Source organism: Numida meleagris, chromosome 10, assembly GCF_002078875.1.
Source record: "Numida meleagris isolate 19003 breed g44 Domestic line chromosome 10, NumMel1.0, whole genome shotgun sequence".
Lineage (NCBI taxonomy): Eukaryota > Metazoa > Chordata > Aves > Galliformes > Numididae > Numida > Numida meleagris.
In genome coordinates, this window is record NC_034418.1 from 18,915,439 (window position 1) to 18,938,758 (window position 23,320).

The 23,320-nt window shown below is 49.0% G+C and overlaps 1 protein-coding gene across 1 annotated transcript in view; it reads left to right on the forward strand.

Annotated features, from left to right (window-relative positions):
• The window catches only part of ZFHX3 (zinc finger homeobox 3), a 510,940-nt gene that overhangs the window by 23,036 nt on the left and 464,584 nt on the right, over positions 1-23,320 (forward strand).

A 23,320-nucleotide genomic window follows, 5' to 3' on the forward strand; every position in this document is an offset into this window, starting at 1 on the left:
CAGCTAAGGCTGACAATTACGTGCTCCAGTTCGTTTTTGCAGTTCGTATTGTTTCTAGCAGCATGATATGGGAGAAAGTGTCTCCTTTCCTGTTGTCCTTCTGCTAATGGCGTGATGAATTTTGATTACATTGCAATTGCATCCCCACAATGGGGACAGCCACGGGAACTATTTGGGACATCAGTTTTCCTTCTGCCAACTTTCAGGAGCATTTTATAGGATTAATATTCAATAAAAACCCCTTAACATTAAAAAAATGCTTAGTCCCACAATTGTTATTAAATTCTTTTCCTGTGCCATAATGCGGATGCTTTGATCTAAAGTCCTGCAGTTTCTGGAAGGAGCTCGCGTGATTACGATAATGTGCAGTGCTCTTTCTGCTATTCCTATAGGGAAAATAAACCCCACATTAGTTCCATATTAGTACCTGACTTGGAGAAGTTAAAAAGTGCCAGAAAAAGGTTAACCAGAGTCAAGTACACATAAGAGAGCTGTGATTATTAGTGTTAAGGGAGCCATTTGAAAAAAACATTTCTGCTTTTACAGAAGAATTTATTGGTGTCTTTACTTCTGGCTGCTCTATGCATTTTAATAAAGCAGTAGCAGCAATAATAGGGTGCGGGAGTTGGTTGTGCCTGTGTCAAAGGAGACACAAGCTGGGATGGGTGTGCGGGACTGGGCTCGCCCCAGCCTGCCCCGACATTTGCATCCCCACACATAAACTTCTTCAAGCCCTCTGACTTCCCTGCCGATGAACAGGGTCCACTTGGAGAACCATTTAAATGAAGGCAGTAATTGCTTTTGTGTGTTAAAAGGTACACGCAGTCTACCAGCAGCTCTGGTAATTTTCCTGCCAAATGTCTGGGATTATTTAAAAAACAGCCCTGGTCCCTGCAAGCTCCAGTGTGGGTTGCACCTGGATGTTTGCTGCAAGCAGTGGTGCCCAGAGATGCATTTTTGGGTAGAGCCCACCTTGAAGTGCTCCTTGTGCAGGGTCCCACCCGGCCACTGGCTCAGGGCTCGCATCCCCGGGCACCCGCTGCTGGCGCCCACCAAAGGGGTCCTAGGGCAGACGGGCCAGGTGTTTAACCCAATGGCACGTTACTCCTGTACAAAACTTCATCACAAACTTCAATATTTTGAAGAAGCAGTGGTAGTTCAGTGATTTAAATTTCATATAGGACCATGTGCAGCAGTTAATGTAGAGAAATTGTGCTTAGGTTTTACAATATTTTGCTTAAAAACCATGTATGAAATGCAGGCAGCCAGCACGAGTGTAAATAGTGTATGGACATATTGGGCACATGTGGAAGCCACATGAACGTGCAGGTTTTTGTATTTAAAATGTTAACTCTGTTGGTCTGCTCTTACTGCTTTGTGATGGGTTTGAGCTGCTTTGCCTGTAAGAAGCACATTCTGGCTGCACGTTTGCAGCCCTACTGCCTGCTCTGTCTGAGCGTTACCCATGGATGTGCAGCCCGTTTAGGCTGCGTGGGATGGTTCTTTGCCGGTCTGACCCCTGTCCACCATCTGCATCATTTGCAGAACATCCCAGTGTGTGGCTGTGGGTATCCCTGTGTGCTTGTGTGTTGTAGCAGCTGAGTTGCAGTGCCCTGATGTAATGGTTCCCTGGTAGAGTTCAGCTGTGGAAGTTCTACAGTTTTTAAATTTCAGCCCATCACAAAGACCTGTCACTTATGCCTGAAAAAGATTGCCCATCCTTCACAACTGCAGCTTAATAGAAACTGGAGTACATCTGGAGAGTCAGATTTTGCCCTCTGATGTTTATTCCCCCTCCAAGCTTTAGCCTTTCTAGAACATGTCCTTTTATTCTCAGCACTCTGGCTCTGATTTCAGGCTCCCATTTTCTGAATCCTATAGTGATGCTGTTTTGGTAGCAATAATTTTTCATGGGTAATGCAATGGTCCCATTCATCTGTTCGGGAGGGCAGGAAAGCACTTTGCTTCATGGCCTTACACATCTGGCAAGGTTCACATTGCCCATTGTGTCAGTGTGCTGGGAGCCTTCTGAGGGAAATAATTCCCAAAGCAGCACTGGATAATGATAAATTCTTCGTGAAATGTGGGTTTACACTGAAGTTTCTTTCCTCTAATTGTTTGCAGGGTGTTTTACTCATCCTCATTTCTGTCTTCCCAAGTCTGAGCCCCTAATGCCCTCTTGATGCTTCAGTTTGAGCTGAGACTGCTCTATTGTGCCTTCCTCTCACAGGATCCCAGAAACGTTGAGGTTGGAAAAGAAAGGTTGGAAAAGACCTCTATGATTATCAGATCCAACCCCAACCCACCACACCATGCCCATAACCACGTCCCTTAGAGAACATCTCCGCAGTTCTGGGACACCCCCGGGATGGTGACCCCACCTCTCCCTGGGCAGCCTGTGCTGGTGCCCGACCGTTCTTTCGGAGAAGAAGTTGTCCCTAATATCCAGCCTTCCCTTCCTGATGCATTCCCAGGTGTTGCCTGTGGCAGTGCAGGGCTTCTGACCTCTGCCTGCCGCAGGACAAATAATCCCATCCACAGCAAATCTGCCCTCAAACCAGATTGGAAATAAAATGCTGGGCTGGAAGCAGAGTGTTTTCATGTGTTTTGCCCCTGCAATTTCCCCCTTTGTTTTAAAGGGAACGACTTTACCAAAAATAGTCAAAGGAAGAAAATAAAGTTTAAGACTTCTGGGAATGAGCCAAGTTTTCAATGCTGAAAATCAATTATTGCCTAATATTTTGAAGTCAAGATCTCCGTGCTCTGGCGGCGGGCCAGCTCATGGCTGGTCACCTGCTTTGTTCTTTGCCTTTAAAAACTCCTTTATTTGCAGCCGAGCTCCAGGTTCCAGGAGAGCGCTGGTTGCTGTGGTCGGTGCTGCTGCGAGGAAGGTGACTCCTTCCAGCAGGCTGTGTGCATCACAGGGTTACCGATAACAAATAAAATCATTACACGAGATAAAATGATTGCTTTGGGAAGGAATTGCAAGGTGGCATAATTAGACATCGGGCATTTTTAAGGTTACTTTACGACTTTGGAGCTGCAAAAGATGGAAGTAATTTATTTCATCTCGGTAATGCTCCTCTCTGGTCTAGCAATTTATCAGAAGTGTTAATCCAACAGGCAGGGAGCGTGCGTGGTGGGAGGGGGCACGGGGAACGCAGGCAGCAGAGAGAGAAGGCATTGAGAATGAGCTTGGAAATATTGTACATCTCATTAAAAATGTAATCATGCATAAAATGAGATCAATGAAAATTTATCTAAAAGTGCAAGGAAAAGGCGTTTTCTGGTTTGATACTGGGTATAATAGACTGGATTTTAATTTAGTCAGTTGGCAACAAAAATCCCTCCAGGCTAAATAAAACAGTTTCCCTCCCAGTTATTGTATGGACAGCTAATTTTCTGCACCTTTCCTTCTAATATTCACCCTTATCTCTTGCTGGATAGAGGTTTCAATATACTGTGGAGTTTGTTTTCTTTACATTTCCTATTACTGCAATTTAATTTGCATGATAAATGATGAGAGGTAGAAAGATGATAAAAAGAAGCGGAACATTTCTTTATTAATTTTGTTTAAATTAGTGTAACTTTTCACTGACTGTGCTTTTTACAGAGAAAGCCTCTGTAGGGATTATTTTAAGACCCTATTGTGGCTAGGAAAGATGCTACACTCCACATGCACCTCCTGCTTCACGTGTCACTGTGCACATTCTTGTTTTCATGTGTTTGCTTCCTGCTTCACACTGATGGTGCCTCCGGGCCATTCTTGTGACAGCACGGGTGACTTCTGTGCAGCATCTGTGGTACAGGGACGGTGCTGGATAGTTTTATATGCAGATGGAGATGCAGATGGGGATTGGGATGGGTGTGAGGATGGGAACGAGGGTGAGATGGGGATGGGATGGGGTAAAGTGGGGGCACAGGGCTGGAGTCAGTGTGGCCATTCATGGGTCCAGCTGCTGCAGACTTCCAGCTTTTGGGGGATTGCTGCTCAGTGACAGGACAGAGGCTCCTGGGCTCACTGCTAGAAACAACAACATGATGTTCAAATGCGTGTGGGTACAACTCTGCCTTGCTCTGAGTGCCCTGGAGCTCTGTGCTTCTGAGCAATGTTTGAGATCCAGGTGGTGGCCCAAGTGTGCTGAGCCGGGCTGCAGGTGCTGCTTCTCGGCTCTTCTATCTGTGCAAACTCAGTGTCATGGTTATGGTGGTGACTCCTGTGTCCTACCCTGCGCTTTGCTGGCGGCTCAGCATTTATTTCAACAGCACAGAGTTGGGATTGCTTTGCTCGCGGCTGTTAGATTACAATTCCTGCTCACCCCAGTGGTTCCTCTCTTTCCCACTGCCACCAATATGTGTGGCTGGGACTGCCTCGTCCTGTGGCCCCAAACCCTGCACCTCCTCCCATCCCAGGAACACGCATCTGCATGTTAACCCCCGTGTTTCTGCACTTAAAAAGAGAGATATATAGCGCTGAGATTTCTTAACATATTCCACTGTGGCATTTTGGTGACTTTTTTTCTGTAAGCTTTAATTCTCTTGGTGTTTTCTGCAGACATTTGTAAAGAGACAAGAAAAAGCACTGGCAGTGGAGGTTTGCCATAAATGTCCTTCTTTCCCCAGTTTTCTGTCTCCCAAATGACATTTCATTGCAGTGGAGCTGAGTTATAAACTTTTGAAAATTGCCTTTTTCCGTCTCTTTGCTGTAAGAAAAATACAGGGAGCACAACAAAATAATAAATAAAAATTGAAATTCAAGCCTGTGCTGCTGCCTCAGCAGCCTGCTGCACTGCGGGGCTGTGTTTGAAAACAAGCCTCGGTGCATATATGTGTATGTACATATATAAAAATATATATAAGAATATATATATTTATGCAGCTCCACTGCTCCCCTGCACTGTGGCTGCACCTAAAGTCTTGTCTCAGGAGAAACTTGTCCCAGAATGCTCTGACAGCATCCTCACGGGATGCCCCAACAGCATCCACCTGGCAGGGCTGGCCACCAGAACCCAGCCCATGCAGACACCTGAGCAGAGAGAGATCAATGCTATTAATGGCAATATCAAAATGGAATAGCGTGGGAGATTGAGGCTTGATTTCATGTATGTTCCTTATGGCCAAATGCTTTGCAAAATGAAAGTATTGCTCTATACGTGTATATTTGTTTGGACATCTACATCGAATAATTTATTTTTATATATGAGGATCTTGTCTTTTTTCCATGTTTTGTCCCAAAGAGTAATCAGATCAATATGTTGTGGCCGAGAAGCAGAAAATGAGATCAAGATTTATGCGTTACGTCTGAGGATGAATTCTGCATTAGCTTTCCCCTGCAGCTGCCTGCCAGAAGCGCAGCTCCCCCGGCCCTGGGCCATGCCGCACACACCCAGCCGGGCGAGATGTGCGCCTGCGGTGGAGCAGCCGGTCTCGGGTTGGCCCATGATGATAGGCTGCCCGCCTGCTAATGCTGCACGGCGGTGGCTGTTACCTGGAGCAGGGACCAGAGCATCTGGGCTGAGGATCTAAAATCTAAAGAGCTCCGTGTGTTTCCTTTCTGCGGGAGGCAGCTGCTAACATGCTGGCCGTGTGCTCTTGCTCCCTGCCACTCTTGCAGCCTGTTCCTCTGTCCCATCCGCCTTGTTTGCCTTCTGCACGCTATGGAATGCATCGTTGCCATTCTTAGAGCCCACCCCCGTTGCTACTGCTGTGTCTTCCAAAGGCATCATTGTTCATAAAGCTTCTGATATTAAAACTCCTCATTGCATAGTCAGAATGAGCATCGTGGCCAGTATATGCAGTACGTTGCTCTGTGTTCTCCACACAATGGTTCAATGTGATCTGTCTGGTTGGATGTTTGTGCTGTGATGTCTTCCTCTCCCTCTCACACACAGAACAAAACATGCACCAATTTGCCCCCTACCCCGTTTTTCACTGGTAACGCTACCAAGCTGTTAACTGCCTTAATTTTATTTGTGTGCTTTGAGTTGGTGCATTTTTTGACTGGCGGTGCTTTAATCCACCAGCCTGTGGGCTGTGATGTGTCAAATAACCTTTTAAAACCCAAATAGATTATGTCCAGTGTTTTCTTCCTGTCTGGAGTCTGTGTTACCTCTTTAAAAAATTCCAGCAGATTTGTCAAACAAGATTTACCCGTTTGTAAGACTCTGCTGGCTACTTTTATATCAGCTCGCATTTCTCCAGATGTTTTGTGATCTCATCACTTATTAATGTCTCCATGGTTCTGTCTTCTGCTGAAGTTACACAGTTATTACTGGTTACTGTGGCTATGGATGTGTCATCTCTTTCTTCCTCACTAGAATGCATCTGATGACAAGAATCTGCTCAGGATGGGTTTGAAGTTTAATATAAGGAATGTTTTTTGGTCTCGAATTTGAGGGATTTAGAAATACCTCTATTCTCTTAATCTGTTGCTCTATTACTTGTATTTAATAATGATATCTGCAAGGATTGGGATGTTTCGAGTCATGCAGGAGTGCACGGCCCCTGCCATGGGAGAGCTCGTGACCTTCAGCATGGCCCCTTTGGTCCCTGCTCTCCTGCCTGTTGCCCTTCAACACCCCCCTGCTGGTGCCCTGTCGAGCCCTGGCCATTCCAGGTGCATTCAGCCGGTTTCACCCCCAGGTGTCTGCCCTGCTCTCAGAGCATGCAGCAATGGGCACGGGGCTCCGCTGGCCCAGGTGCTCTGTACAGCGCAAATGAGGAAGAGGTTTCTTTTCATCACTGGAGGTGAAGAAGCTGCAGAGAAGCAGCCCAGCAGTCAGTGCTAAGCAGTGTGCTGACTTTCCTTGGCTTTTTCACGGAGCCGTTGCCAGTGACAGTCACTTGGTTTTGCTTTCCTTGCACTCTTGAATGTGTTGTATTTCACGTAACTTCCAGAATCCCTTTTAGGGGTACAGACGCCACTTGTGCCTTGTGTACATGAAGGAGGCAGCGTGCAAGGACAGATAGATCCAACTGGAGAACCCTTGAGAAGATGGCAGAAGAGATCTATTGGGTTTCTACCCTTCAAAAAAACTTTTTCCCAAGTTGCCATTGCTGTGGGACCGTTGGAGTGGCTGGGGATGGAGGCATGCCCATGCAGCAAAATTTATGGGAGAGTCATAAGCTCCATGAAGCACATGGAATTTGGATCGGATACAGGTCAGCCTCTCCATTACATGTCTACAGCTCTCTGCATATTTGCGATTATCCTTATGAATAATGTAAGTTACTGCTTTCAGATGGGAGAGACTTTGAGAAGGAGTAAGGGAACATGTCTGAGTGCTGATAATGAACTCAGCGTAAGGGAAGATAAAGCCATTTGTCAGTAGATGGAGAAGTGCAGCCTTACATAGAGCCAATAAAGTTTCTGGGTAAAGGAACAAAAAGCTTTTTTTACCCTTGTGGTCACTGCTTCTAGAACACCTTTTTTATTTTTTTTTAATTAGTTCAGATTGAACAGTTGATGAGGAGTAAGTCAGATTAACGTCACTATTTGGCTTTAAAATAGTAGCTCTTATTTTTAAACACTCATATCTGTGGAGGTGGAATTTTGTTCATGGCAGTGAGTTTTGATTCACCTGGAAACTGCTGTTGGACTTATTTTTAAAATTACTGTCTAAAAATGTAATGTATTGATGCCTAGCACAGGAAGAATCCTTCCTCCTCCCTTCCAGGAAAACAAATTCTTTACATAAACTTGAATTTCTCTAGCTGGGAAACCCAGCAGGAGGTGAAGATGCTGGGAGCCATTTAAATGCTTCTAATGGCAAGATGCCTATGTTTCATGGACCTGGGTGGAGGCATTGCATATGGAGGCATTTTGATAAACTCATCCAGGTCACCTGAGCACACTGCTCACAACTCGTCCATCAGCTCTCCCAGCTGGGTGGGATGCAGGCTGCTCAGCAGAGAGGTAAGGCATGCCTTCAGAGCAGTTACTCTCCCGTCTGGGGATGAAAGACAATTAGTATATAAGGAGAGTACTAGGGGAAGTTTTGACTCTTTTCCTTGTCATAATGGAATGTTTTTAAGGGGCTGCTATGAAGAATTGATGTTAGTGTTATGCTGTAATGGTGTATGGGATATACAGCTGTGGTCAGTTCACCTACTGCTATTTAAAACCTGGTTACTTGCTAGTGGCTGTTTGGCTCAGAAGGAACTACAGATGCTGGGAAAACCAGCCTGGTAAAACGTTCCCATTGATTTTGCACATGCTTGCAGTGCATGCTGGTGGAGCTTCAGCATCTTTACATTTAGCGGTGTTATCCTTCTGTTAGTTGTTGGGAAGACTGCTGATCTAATTGCTGAAATGTTGCTGAAACTTTGATTCTGTGGATAGTCAGAAGAAATGGGCTCAGGTTAACTTGTGAGATGCCAAGTTCCGCCTGTTGAGAGCTCTGCTGTTTATCTGGCTGAAGGGAAGGTATTGTGTGGGAATGCTCCTCACCAGCTCTCTCTTTATCAAGGTGAGAAAGTCTTCCTCTTTCCTGTAGGCTTAAAGCCTCCATGCTGGTGGTTCAGGCCCTGGTCTCTCTCTTGATGGGTGTGTGGCCATGTGGGACATGCCAGTTTTGCAGGTCTCGGCTATGGAATCCGCCTGTTCCTCCTGCTGCAGCAATTGTGTGGCAAGGGGAGGGCAGGGAGGAGAAGGTTCACTTCTAGTTCTGATTCATCACTTTTATTGAGCTTAAATTCTTTTGTTTTAATGCACACTTGATTGAGCCAGCATTTATTGAAACGTTTATGGTTTGTAGGAAAAAGAGACAGTTGAAGAAAGAACAAATGAATCTAATGTAAATCAAATACTTAACGCTTTTATAGAAACTACAAAGCCTTAAATGTGTATTCTTAATGGTAATTTTACAAAACTCCACCAGGCATCTTCAAATGGAGGTGTGACAGTGATTGTTTCAGTCTAGAGATGGCTTTCCTTTCACATGCTAATCATCTGCTCGTGGTGATATTTCTCAGTGTAGTTGCAGTCAGCAAATTGAATAATTTATGGAATGAATTTTGTTGTAAATTTATTGTGTCACAAGCAGGTTGTAATTTCACTAACAGTACACTTAAGTTATTAAGTAAAAAAAAAAATGTGGTTGATAGGATAGTGCATGTGGAGGTTCTCTTGCTCCCTCCCCAACTAGTTCTCATCTTATATATTTTCAAACAGAGTATTTACCTAATTTTTATTCAGAATCTGATCTGAGAGAGAGGGGACATTAACATAAATGGGTTTGCATTTGCACACTATTGTTGAATCTGGGAGTCGTAAACAAATTACAGAAGATTTTATATAGACAGAAATAGCATTAAAATGGCACAGCTCCATCGCTATGCTGCCTTCCTTCTGTGTTTGTTTCTGAGTAATTGTCCTCTGCTTCCAAGTGATGAAGTGCTGAAGGTACAGGCAAGCCCGCAGAGAGCAGCGGAGCCTTCTGCTTCTGCCCTAACTTTGGTGTTAAGATAATTGGAGCCATTGCCATGCAGCTGGCTCCGTGCTGAGCCGCACAGGCAGCACCGTGCCTGTGGGCTGGCACTGCTGTGGGTCCTGCTGCTGCCAGACCACAGAACATTGCTGGCAGAGGCTTGGCTATGTCTGTGCAGGGAAGGGGAGGGTTTGGTTCCGTCACGGTTTTCTCTTGCTCTATTTTTTCGTGCCAGAAATACCCATTTTCCCTTAGGCTGCACTGATACTTTCTATCATCACTGACAGCAACTGCGTGCTGCTCAGGTGGATGATGACGTGGAAATGTCAAAGGGACCAAGCGTTTGGTCTCACAAGTGTTGAAATCAAATGTAAGAAAAGAACAACATACATAGACTCTTGGTTGGCAATGGGAAGATCCATCCAAATCCCTTTCTGTTCCTGTGCCGTGGTTACTTACTGACTCTTGCTGTCTCGTGGTTGGCCTTGCTTGGCAGTTTGCTGAGCAGTGAGGTGCTCAGGCGTAGCTGGGGTTCTGCCCTGTCAGGCAGAGCCCTGATTGGTGTCTGCGGGAGCCACGCATCTTCTGTTGTACTCCTGAGCCTCTGTGGGAGTCCTAGAGTTGTCCGTTGGTGCAGCTCCTAGAGAGGTTTTGGTTTCTGCAACCTCAAAATGGATCACTTGCTTGAAGACGGATGTTGAAACTGTCTGTAGCTGCCAGCTGTTAGTCTCAGGACACAGTTGTTTTGTGTAAGGGCTGTTCTTGCATTCTTTTAGATGGACAAACAGAGAACAAACCTGTTTGCATCACTGCCGCTCCCTTAAGATCCTGGCTGTCCTCTCCTTGCTCTTTGCAGCCCGCTCTGCTCCCTGCCCTCTCCTACAGGCGCTGAAGTCTCCCATCTGTGCCTGTCACGCTTCTCATGCCCAATGCCCATTGCGGTGGCAGGGGAGGACCCAGCCCAGCGGTCACTGGGGACCCTCACACTCTGGGAACACTGCTGTGGTGTGCAAATAGCATGGAAGGCAGATGGGTTGCGATTGTTTATTTAATTGTTTAAATATGCCAATGTTAGTACATGTAATTATAGAATATAAGCACGCTTAATTACTTAAATGAGCTAAATATTTGTGTGTCTCGGTCTAAAATTGCAATCAAAAATTCTCAGTGGGAGGCAGACTTAGAAAAGACTTCTTCCGATGGATGCCTCTAAATGCTCTTTTCTCTTAGGCACAGAGGTGATGTAGGGCACAACACCCAGAGGAGCAGAACTGTGCAATTTAAAATCTAAGCATAGGTTTCCCTGTCTCAGGTTTTAATGGTGATCTTGAGACTCGGTGTGTAGCAGATGAAATTCAGTGCTCTCCCTCACGGATGTTGCAAACAGCAATAGGACAGGTGCTTAGGGCTTTGTAACACGTTGTGTTCTGCAAGTCAGTGCAAACCCAGTTGCTGTTCTCACTGTGAGCACTGCACGGCGAGGGGAGGGGGGAGCGTTCCTTGCTTCTGCACTGGGAACGCTCCCAGTGAGCGGCGCTCTCACTTGGAGGAATGGCTGGAGGTACAGAGCCAGGCAGCGCGCTGCTTACAGCGCTGGGAACGGGAACGGGCTGCCCTGAAACCGCCCGCGCCACTTGGCTCCGTTGGGTCACCAGCCTTTGGGTACTTCTTCCTGCTGCTGTGCGTTTCAGTTAAAATTGAGAAAGCACTTCTACGTTTCATTCCGTGGATGAAATTCCTGTTGGAAGTACTGTGCTGTAATTATGGTTGCGCGTGTTAAATTTTTAATTTGATTTTCATTTGTCTATTCAATTGATATAATTGATGTGCATCCCATCTCCCCCGGGGTGCAGGTTAATAACCTACTAACCTCGGCACAGGGGATGATAAAAGGATACCACACCAGGGTTTAAGGAACCGTTTATAATACATGTTTTTAACAGTATCCTTATTTTTTTGTCCCTCATAGCCTGCGGCATTTTGTACTTTCAAAGCCTTGGTAGGCATTAAAGTTGAAATAATTAATGTTTTTAATGAAAGGAACCATTCGTACCAGGCCTACAAGGAAGCTAAACATATAGCCGTTGTGAATATATCACAAAACAAAAGAGAAAAATAAAATTGACAGATAGAATCAAATTCTGTTTGCTCTCAGAGCAGGTTGTTCAGGTTGCTTTTTGTTTTGCGCTTGTGCAAGCTGCAGAGGGGACGTGCCAAGTAATCGATGCCTGTAAGCCAGAAAGGGTGATGGAAGCAGGTAGAACTGCTTAGATGACACAAGGCATTCACAAACAGCGGATGAAAAAATGAAAGGCATCTGGGTTAGGTGAAATACTTTGCAGTTCTGTTCTAAATACCTGGGTACTTTCCCCGTGGCGCTGCACTGAGGGTTAAGCATCCGCGCCGGGAGCTGCCCTTATGGCGCTGCAGGGATGGTGCCATCACAAGTCCCACTCCTCTGTGGGGTGTCATGAAGATCCAGCAGCACAAGCAGTGGAGTGGAAATAGCCATGGGCTAGGGACGCTGCTCCAGCAACCCAACTCAGCCAGAGCCCTGGGATTGCAAATAATTTGCCTTCCTGCTGAGGCAGAGCAGGCTGCCTTGTGGTGCCAGGGCTGCTCCTGCTTGCAACAAATGCCCCAAGTCACCGGCAGCACCTGCCTGTGCCACGAGAGAGGGCGGTGCCTGGTGGCCTTGTCCCCAGGACTGCTCGGGGCAGGGCGTGCGCTTGGTCCCGACCCAGCTGCTCTTGGTCCTAGGGGAGCACTGGTCCTGTACAGTCTCTTCCTCAGAAGTGCATCTTTTGCTCATGATAGTTAGAGGTTGGCACAAACCCTAGGGTGCAAAGATTAATATCTTTTCTAAACGTATTAATTAGTAAAACGCATTATTTTAACCTCTTTGCATTTGTGCGCACCACGGGGCGGTCCAACAGTAAGCTTCAAGAAAACAGTTTTGTTCATTTAGAATACTGTCAATCCACAAGTGCTTTAACTTTTTGCTTATAAAATGAATTTCTTTTTACTTATTAACATCGATTTTTTTCATTTCCATCATGTTGCCAGTTCCCCTGCTTTGCATGCTTTCCATGCTATCCTCTCCTGCTGCTACAGTGCTGAGGGAAGTTGTGGTGAGGTGGGTTGGTCTCTTCTCCCAGGCAGCAGTGATAGGACGAGAGGTGATGGCCTCAAGTTGTACCGGGAGAGGCTCAGGTTGCATATTAGGAACAATTTCTTCTCCCGAAGAGTGGTCGGACAGTGGCGCAGGCTGCACAGGGGCTGGTGGGGTCACTGTCCCCAGGAGTGTCCCAGAACTGCAGAGATGTGGCACTGGGGGATGTGGCTGTGGGCATGGTGGGGTGGGCTGGGGTGGCACTTGGGGACTGTAAAGGTTTCTTCCAACCTGAATGAGTCTGTGATTCTCAAACTATCAATATACCTTCATGGAATGGTCTGATTTAAACTTTCTGTTTAATTGGCATTGATGATTGAACCCTTAGTCAAGACCATGCCTGTGAAGAGGTAATGGTGCTGCCCCATTGGGCGCAAAGCCTCTGGCACCCGTCACTCAGCATCTCCAGCAGTGCACAGAGTGTCTCCATCGTGTCGCTGTGCCTGGTGAGAAATGGGCATTTCTGACCACAGTGTTCTGAACAATGGAAGGCTCTGCAGATTAAATCTGACGTCTCAAAGTGCACCCAAAAGCTGACAGTCAATGCAGCTTTGAAAGCAATAGGAGTTAATAATACATGTGAGTCTCCTGCCACGTCCTAAGGCTTTTTTCTTCAGTATTATTCAAAATTTAGGCACCTTTCATATTAATTAAATGGTAACTTTCTGTATCCAGTGATCAAACTATCCAATAATGCTTGCTCAGAGCAATCAGAAATGACAAAAATAAAGTACTAATATAATTTCAATATGAATGATTTGATCCCTGGGGTTTCTATCATATTAAACAAAGAAACAAATTAACCAGTGACCGAATTAAGTGGAGGAACTTGCATTATGGACGGGCAATAGATTTTTTTTTTTTTCTTTCTTCTATAGTTAAGCTGCCAGCTACTTTCTTGCTTCAGGTCCAGTTCTTGCGTTTCCCCACAAAGTTCCTAACAAAAAAAATCCTGCTGCCAATGGCATTGCTTGCACTGCCATGTAGCTAGGTTAAATATTTTCTTCATAGGAAGTCTAGTGAAGAAAATCAGAAGGGGAATTTTGAGTGCATTAACCAGCACTCACCCAGCAGTGCCGGTGACTTGGCTGGGGATTTCGTTGCTGCAGGCTGCCCTGCATGTCCTGGGGTGGCCGCGTGGTGAGGTCTCCTCCCTAAATGTGCCCTGTGCCCTCTGGATAGCAGTTTCCAGTTTGAGATTAGGCACGTGGTCCTGATCCTTCCCATGAAGCCACGGCCGGGTCCCACTGCGGGTCTTTGGGGGCAGCCCCATGGAGCACCCTTGAGACCGACATCCTCCGGTCATGGTGGTCAGGAATATAGATATAGATCTGGAATAGATATAGATCAGGAATATAGATCTGCTGCAATAGAGGGCAGGTCGCAGAATCATAGAATGGCTTTGGCTGGAAGGGTCCTTAAAGATCACCCGGCCTCAACCCCTGCTGTGGGCTGGCTGCCAATTACCAGACGCATGCCACAGCTGCCCCCTGCCCCAGCTGCGTGGTGGCTGGCAGCACGCGGTGCCCGGCCCTCAGCCCAGCACGGGGCTCTGCCTGCCCTGCCCTGTCAGGTGGTCTGGTCACACACCTCTCCTTCCAAAAAAGATATTGTTATAAGAGAGGGATTAATCAAAAGTTGGGCTAAGGCGAAGCACGCCCGCTCCGGTAGGCCTCTGGTTTCAGCAGCTCTAAAATAATGGGCAGTGTCTTGCTCTGCACTATAAACATCTGGTTGAGGAGACTGAAAGAATTAAATTCTGAGCCTGGAAAATGACACATTGAGTAGAAGCTCTACTTTCATCTCTGCGATAATGTTTTTAGGAGAATACGCGCAGTGTCTCAGCGTTAACATTCTTTAACTGCTCCTCAAATTACTAATGCTTCACGTTGCTTTAATCCATTCTGCTGTAATAGCTTTATTAGATTAAACTCCCTGCTGAGCGAGTGAGGAACAGTGGGATTATCGCACTTCCCTTTGAACAGCCAGTAAAGACAAAATAAATGGTTAACAAAATAGAACAAATTCAGTTTGCAGGTGATCTGTGGTTCTCAGCCTCGCGGATGGTGACTGCACACGGCCTCGAAGTGTCCCTATTATTCCTTGCTTGAAAAAACACCTTTTTAGCAGCCTGAAGGAATTCCTGAGGTTAAAAAAAAAAAGTCCTCGTGGAATAAAAGTTCCTTTTCCCCTTTGGATGTGTTGCTAATTGCATCACACCGACTGCAGGGACAGTGTGAGGAAAATCTGAAACTATTTAAAAAAAAAAAGTTTTTTTTTAGCTTCACTTTTGACTAAGCCGTAGGTACAGCAGTAACAATCCTTTATCAAGTGTCTCCCAGAGTGGTAACTCTTAATGACTGAGGTTTTTTTTTCTTTTTCTTTTCTCTTTTTTTGAGTAAATCTAATTAACTATTTGAAGTATTCCATCAAGAGGCTCACGGTTACTATACACAAGCAGTGGGTGGCTCTTCGAGATTCTCTTAAAAACTCAGTTTCTTCTCAGCATTCTCAAAATCCTCGTCTGCTGGAGCAATTTGAATTTTGTTATTAGTGACTGCTGGAAATCATAATTCAATAAAGACTAACTCATTTAAAAATGCTCCATGCTGAGCGTGCATTAGGTAACTTGGGAAACTTAGGAGACACAGAAAAACATACACTAATATTCAGGTCTACACAGGAAATTGGTATGGCACTGAGCAGTTTGAAGGAGGCTTTTTGTATTTTTTTAAGAAGCTGCAGAAAGGTTGGAAGGAATGCAGCTTTTTTCTGGTAAATGTATTCCTTCCCTCTCCCCGGCGTTTTTTCCTAATGCGCTGGCGGCGGGCCAAAGGAATGCAACCCACAGCCTGCCGGGGGACGGTGGAAATGCACACGATCAACATTTCTGTAATAATTTCAGAGATAAGTAGGAAGGCCGTCATGTTGCTTTTCTTAAACTCATTGCTTGTCCCCTGTTATTTGTCTCAAATGAGTTTGGAAGTTTTAAGTATCCCTCGTGCCCCATCTGTCCTATTCCCTTTATGGCAATAATATTACGGCCATAGAATATATAGTCTGGCCGTGGGGGAGCGGGGCTCCTCCTCAGGTTTTTAAACCACATCTGCAGCTGCAGCTGGAGCAGTCTTTGAACAGTGCCGTTGCGATGGAGGGATGTCATTTTCCACAGTGAATCCTCCTTCAGAGGGCACTGTGTGATCCGTTCCCCCGGTGCTGTCCGGCCGCTGCTCCTCTGCACTTGGCTGGCTGCTCGGGTTCACTGTGTGCAATACACAGGGGTATTTTTTCCCAGTTTCTTTCCCTGTGACTTGTTTCATCTTCAGAATCACAACATTTCCTGCTGACATCAGAGGTTTCCATTCTCGTCTCCTCTCCTTGTTCTTTTCTTTTGCCGTTTTCAGACTTAGGTACCCTTCTGTTTCTCACCACCGCTCCCTTTCATCCCTGATCCTCTCTTGGTGCCTCCCCTGTTTCGATCCCCCCACTTAGCCAGGGTTTGGGAAACAGATGCCATCTTCCGCCTGTTTCCCCTCCATCGCCGCTCTGTGGTTTGATTGAGTCCCTTTCTTTGTTTCCCACTTCTTGTTTTTGTATTTTTCCTCCTTTTTAAAATTGGACAAAATGATCGATGCCCCTTCCCCTCCCCCCCTCCCTGTGTCATGCAGTAGCGCTGCCCTGAGGCAGTGGGGATGGAGTTGGTGGCACTGCAGAGGGCAGGAGAAGGGCAGAGGGTGTGCGGGGCACACCAGGGCCGTGCCTGGGGAGAGGTCCAGGGATGAGGAACTGGGACGAAGACAGAGTGTCCGCGGAGCCAAGCAGGCATACGTCAGCTTGGAGGCCAGTTTTAGGTAGCTTACCTCAGAGATAATTTTGGAAAGCTTGGCATGCGGTGTGCTGTTTAACTTGACGCCGCAGTTGGGCTGCAATTTTCTGGATGTTGCTTTATCCATGTGAGCCACTGCTGCGTCCACTTGGTGGCAAAGGAGCGTCCCCCGAGGGCCGGCTGCTCTGCAGGGATGTGGCATCACTGCTGGATGCCACGTGTGCGTTGGGGGAGGTTGGGCTTTAAAAAGTTATTTTGCTTTCTTCCTAATATTGGTGATACAAGAGAAGTAGGTAAAATTTACTGGGGAGAGTGTCAGACCTTCCCCCTGCCACCCACCTGCCCCGTGTTTGTGTTGCCTTTCATTTTCTCAAGCGTTACATATGGATTGCATGTGTCTTTCTGCTGCGGCTCTGCGGCTGAATAAAAAAGCGAAAAAAACCCCAACCAAACCCCAAACCAAACAAGCCCTCTCCCAACCCCCCCCCAACGGCGATCGATAAACACCTGCGAGCCCCAGCTCTGCAGTTATTTGGGCTCCAAGCGCCTGCAGGCAGGGCCGGAGCAGAGATGCGGGCAGCCCGGCGCTGCGGCTCCGTGTCGCCCCGCTCCGCCCCTCGCTGCGGGACGCGGCTGCCCCCTGGCGCTGCGCGGTGCGGGGCCGGCGAGCGCCCTTGTCGGGGCAGAGCGGTCCGTCCGCTCGGGAGGTGCTCGGGAGCCGTTACCGAGGGAGTAGAGCGCACGTGGAGCCAGGCGTGCTGGGTTTTTCCGGCGCGTTTGTTTTATGGCTGGGTTTGCTGGGGATTGCAGGAGTTCTATCGGCACGTGCTCAGCCGGCGCAGACCTGCTCGTACGGGGCTCCTCGGGCTGCCAGCTGCAAGCCCACGCGTAGTGCTGAGCCCTGCAGGGGAGGTGTCACGTTCACCCCACACCATGGGGCACCCGCAGAGCCCCGCGCTTCCCTTGGCACGCCGCTGCGTGCCCAAGTGACACCTGTGGCACTGAGATGACCCCGGCTCGGGGCCAGGCAACGCGCAGGTATTGGCGATGGGATGAGGGTTGCTCATGCGCGAGCCAAGGGGAACGCAGCCCTGCACACTGAGGTGGTGGATTAGAGAACATCCAGGTGGCATGGATTTGTGTTGTTTTGGAACCTGGGCCCTGGCTCAAGATCATTTTGCACTTTCCTGTAGAAATTGGTTGCGTAGTATGTTCATGGAACCTAAGAATGAATGAAACAGGCAAAGAGAGACTTCTGGTTTGCTCAGTCCAGCTCTGTGCTGTTTTCTCCGTTGGCTGCCTCTTTTCTCCTTTTAGGTCTGCTTCTTTTCATCCTCACTGTCCCTTTGCCTGCATAATTCTCATTTCTGTGGGGCCACACAGCGGATCTCTGGGTCTGGTCCCACAGCCCTGCTGGGATCACACGGCCGACCCAGCACTGCCTTCAGAAATCTGCCACTATCCCAGAATGCTGTTTTGAGGAGTGACTTTTGTTTATGTTTTTATCCATGTGCCAGGGAGAAGGCTGCTGATGCCACCTGCCCTGTAGCGCGGGGATCCCTGCCTGTAAGGGAGAGCTGACCCTGCCAACCAGAGCTGCTTTAATGCCATCTGGTTTGTCTTCATGGTGCTGCAGACACATAAAGCTGCACAGTGAATCTCTGCATGTGTTATGGCAACACCGTGGAAACATTTCTTAGCAGCACCAGGAAAAAAAGAAAAGCATTTAATTTTCTGATTTCTTGCTGAATATGGAATGGAAAATATTTTGATTTAACACTAAAAAAATGCGCAATCAATTTAGTGGGGGGGGAAGTAAGAAAGAAAGAAATCCTTTGCCGTATCTAATTTCATTAGTAAACAGTAAATGGAAAATGATGAGGAGCTGGGTTTCAAAGGGCCGCGATCCCGCGTGCTCCTTGCAGCGCTTGTCCCGCGCTGCCCTGGGCGGTGGGCGCGGGGCTGTCAGCCCGTGGCATGGCCCGCTCCCTTTCTGCTCCAGCAGCTTCCAACATGACATCTCCTGGCCGGCGCCTGTGTTCTGCGCTGCCCTTTCGTGGGCTCTTTCTGTTCCAAGCTGTAAAGAGGGTTAAGAAAGGAATTGTCTCTATTATGGTAATTAAACTCCCGGGAAACAGCCTCATTAGACTAATAATGAGTAAATACAGTGGCAGCACGTGTTCCTTGCCTGGCAGTGGGGATGCCCGGTGCCCGCTCCGTGTGTGTTCGGCCCCGCAGCACTCACCTGCTCCCAGGTGTGCATCTGTACTTGTGTGCATGGATGCTCAGGGAGGTGTGTGTCCACGTTTTGGCACTGGTACAAAGCAGAGCCCCTGCTGTGCTTCGTGCTGCCTCGGGGGGTGACGTGTTGCCTGCCGTGTTCCTGGAAGCAAAACCCCAAATGCGGGCGCTTTTCAGCCTCAGAGTTTATGGGTGTCCAACCTTTTGGCTAGCCCAGGCTGCACTGATTGAAGAGAGTCACAGAATCACAGATTGGTTTGTGTTGGAAGGGACCTCTAAAGGCCACCTGACCCCACTCTCTGCAATGAACAGAGACACTCACAGCTCCACCAGGTGCTCAGAACCCCTCTGGCTGGACCCTGGGTGTCTGCAGGGAGGGGGCATCCGTGTCGTGCTGCATGTAAAATATATAATGTAGTTAATGTATGTAACAAAACTTCTGTGCTCTGCCACAGACACTGACCCCGCCGAGGCGGGGAGCTCATTGCCAATGCTCCCGTTGCTCTGTTGCCTTTTCAGAAAGCAGATTATGAAGGGAGAATGAAATTAGCAGTAGAAGTATTAAAATATTGATAGCAATCATTCCGCGTCCTGGCTTTACCATTTAATAATTAATTTTACCTTGAAGGTTGTTGTATGAGGTGGACTCTGCTTTGCCATGTCTTTGCTCAGCAAGATGTTTGAGGATATATTTTTAAACATCCCCGGATCTCAGCACACAGCTCTCACTCTGCGTGGTTATCAGCTGGGATTTGCTTTGTGCAGGCAGGAGGGGAGGTGACCCTGTCCCTCCCGAGCCCCCCCTGTGCTGTGCCCTGCGTGCCCTTTCCCTACAGGCCCTGTTGCCTCCTCACCCCTTGCAGTGCCATACGCAGAGGTGAGCTCAGCACTGCTTTGGAGCACGGCTGTGGCCCAGCCCGGGGTCTTTTCTTAAATGCATGCGTAAGTTACATCATTTAATAAGAATATTGGCACAAATGCAACCCATACATAATTTTTAACTGCACAAACTTTTGAATTCATTATGAAGAATTTTTTTTCTTCATGCTACTTCAGTTTTAATATAAGATTCAGGTGTGGAAATAACTGCGCCCTGTGAGTACTGTGCTGCAGAGCTGTGCAGGGAGTGTCCCGGCAGCGGCTGCGGGACTGGAGCTTGGCACTGGGAACTCCGCGCTCCTCTCTGGCCTCGGCAAGGTTTAACAGATCCTTTTTATTGTCTCGAGGGTAAATGCCTCTCATTTCTGAGCTGACAGAGCATACACGTTGCGTGTTTCTCTTAAAGTGGCCCCGAATTTAAATGCCTGCAAATGTAAGAAGGCTTCCTCACACTGCGCTGGAGATTCAGTGCTCGAGCTTTGGAAACAGTGTTTTTCTTTTGTCAGTTTTAGCAGGGAATGCTGGAAAAGGAGCATCCTGCTGTAGCGTTGTGAAAAATGGAGCACGCCCAGGCTGGACCCTTTAAAGACAGAATTAAGGGGATCGCAGCTTGCTTCTGCACGTTGCTCCCCACCGGACGTGCTGGCGCTGCTGCAGGACGAGTACGTGACTTCTGGTGCTGGGGATCCTTGCATGGGATGTGCGTGACAGTGTGGTCCTCGCCCCACGTGTGGGCTCTGCGGTGACACTTCAGGGTTCTTTGGGCCTGTGAGGAGAGGAGAGCAGGGCTCGGATGGGCGACGTTGCCGTGCAGTGCTCAGGGAGGTGGAGTGGTGCAGCAGGAATGGGGCTTGGAGGAGCTCGCTCCCGGTGACCTCCTCCCCATTGCAGGGTATCATTTCCAGCAGAAAACCTCTGCGCAGCGTCCATCTTTGTCCCTGTAATTGCAGAGTGTCTGTCAGCACAGCGTGATCATATTTGTGTGCATGACATGAAAGCAATCAGTGTATGGTATCCAAAAGAAACAGCCGAAGAGAGATTTCCTGCCGTATCGTATGGCTGTCTCTGACTCATTGCTGTTCCGTGCATCATGGGAATACCTGCAGCATTAGGTGGCACTGTGCTTTGCCACAACGTGTGCGATGGAGCCAGGACAGCCGCAGCAGCACTAGAACCAGGCTGGGGCAAAAATCCGAATGCCCGGAGCTTCCTGCTGGGCCTCTCCCAACCACACCTGGTGGAGGCTTCTCCAGGGGTGGCCCTGGGACCACTCGCTCTAGAGCCGCTCCTGCGCCGGGCCCCATCTTGAGAGCCGGGCTTTGGGCTCAATCCCAGCGGCTCAGGCCGGTGTGCTCAGGCTCGGGTCTCCCGGCCAGGAGGACAGGGGCCGCTCTTGGAGGGACCAAGGGTGTGATGCCAATGGGACACACTCTGGGGTGGAGGAGGCGCGCTGCGGCCTGGACAGCGCTGCGTGGCACCTGTGGGAGCGTGCCAGTGGTCATGGAAGGAGGTCGTGGCTGTATGGACGGACGCAGAGAGACTTGTGGGTGTGCTTCATCTGCCTGATTTCTGAACAGTGAGGTTAGATTCTCCTTCATGGGTAGCACTTAGCACTGGAGGACACTGTAGGGCACTCAGGACGAGAATGCTATTTTTAATGACTCGTTTAGAGCGTGTCTGCACCGCGCTATTGGCTGGAGGTATAAGCAGAGAGGTGCCTGGAACCCGGCACTCGGGGGCTGCTCCCAAGGGCAGTGCGGGGCTGTGCCGCTTGTTGCACGCCTGGCAGCCGGCTGCTGCCTTGCAGTGCTGACGGCTCCTGCTCCGTGCAGACCAACTGGAGAGGAGTTAATGGAAGCGCAGAGAGCTTCAGCTGACAGTGAAGTGAGGACAGCCCCATAGAGAGCTGAGAGCTGGATGTCACTTGGAAATGCGCAGGGAAAGTTGGGAGATGGCGCGTATCAATTCTCAGTTAAATCCTTTTCTTTCTTTTCCTTTTTTTTTTTCTTCTGGAAAAAATTCTTTCCACAGTAGCAGCCGTGCAGCTGTTAACTAATCCCATAACAAGTGGCATTTAGCCACACATTTTCCAAATTAAATATGCTTGCATGTTGGACTGGTTTCATACCCTGTAACACAAATACTTTCCCTTCTGGGAAAAGGAAAAAAAAAAACAGAAGAAGAAAGATCTTCCCAGGCATTGGGAGAGTGGGGAAAGGGAAGATGGGGTGAGCGTGAGTGCGTGGGGCTGTGCGTGGGGCTGTGTGCTGGCAGTGCAGGCTGGTGCCGCTGCCGGAACAGCGTGGAGCTCAGCGAGGAGTGCGGAGTTGTTGGAGATCTGATGGGTGATCAGGGACCGCTCATGCTTACATTATTGGTTGGGGCGGTGACATTAAGGATTGTTATTCGGTCATGCTCTCGTGGCTGTGTTTTGCTGGGAGGTGTTTGGGAATTCTCTGCCGTGCTTGCACATAATCTGTAGTTGCCCTTTTGTTGCATTTTTTTCCCTGGTCATTTGGATAATATTTCTTGTGCTGGATGCGGTCTGGGTTCAGTCGACGCCGTCTGGGCACAAGCGATGGCCGTGCCTTCTGTTGAACTTGGGAGGGATATTTCTGGGGACATCCGTGGGCACCCGCCTCCCCCAGCCGCTTCCTGCACGTTTTTGAGAATCCCGTAACAAATTTTTCAGGCTCCCCTCACAGTCCAAACGCGTCGTTTCCAAGGCGACCATCAACGGGGAGAGCAGTTTTCAGAGAAACGTAGAAAAAAACCCACCCCGCGCTTCCTCAGCCCGGCCCCGCTGCTCGGCGCGCCATCTGAAGGCCGAGTGTGCCGGGAGCACCGGGAGCCGCGCTCGGGGGCAGGCCGGGCCCGGGGTCGGGGCCGCGGAGCGCGGGGCGGAGCGCTGCCCGCAGGGGGCGCTCGCTCACCACGGACCAACGCTGCGCTGCGCCCCGCGGGACCCGGCGGGAGGGGGAGGGGGAGGCGGGAGCGGTCCGGGGACTGGGGGTCCCGCGGTGCCCCCGCGGGAGCGGCCCGCAGCCGCGTTAGGACCGCCCCGCGGTCACCGTGCGCCTTTCCCTGTCCGTAAGGCGTCGAAGGCCGAAAGCGTCCTGCGGCGCGGTCCGTCCTCGGCGGCGCTGCCGTTGTGCCGTTGGATTCGGCGACGCCACCGCCGCGCACGGCCGCGGGCCGAAGGGGCCACCTCCCGGGACGCGGCTCGGGGCGCTGCCAGAACGGCGGCCCAAACCCTTCTCCGTCCGGAACGGGGGCTGTGGTGCTGCTCTTCAAGTTTCCCTTTGCTGCTCGCTCTGTTCTCTCATTTATTTTTCTCTGAAAACGCATTCTCCTTTTCTTTTAAAATCTAAGCATTTCAAAAGGGGGGCAGAAATTCTTTTATTTTCCAGAGTAGGTTTCCATTTGCTGTATGTCACTTATTAAAGTAAAATGATTTGCAGCAAATCTCCTTACATCAGCACGAGGTGCCTTCACTCTGTGATGAGGAGGGACGGGAGGAGTATGGTGACAGCGCGTCTGGGACGCTCTGCTCTGCTTTAACGTGGGCAGCGCCCCGGGGCTGGGCCAGGTGGGGCCGCGGCTACAGCGAGAGCACTCCGGGGTCAGCCGCGTGCTGGCGGATGGTGCTCGCCCAGCACGGCACTCTGCCGTCGGCAGCGCTGAGCGGTGTCGCGCTGCTTGGAGGGAAGGCCCGCAGTTTTATTTGGGCCAGCTTTCACTCTGGGTGTGAGGAGATCCAACAACCTGCCCGGA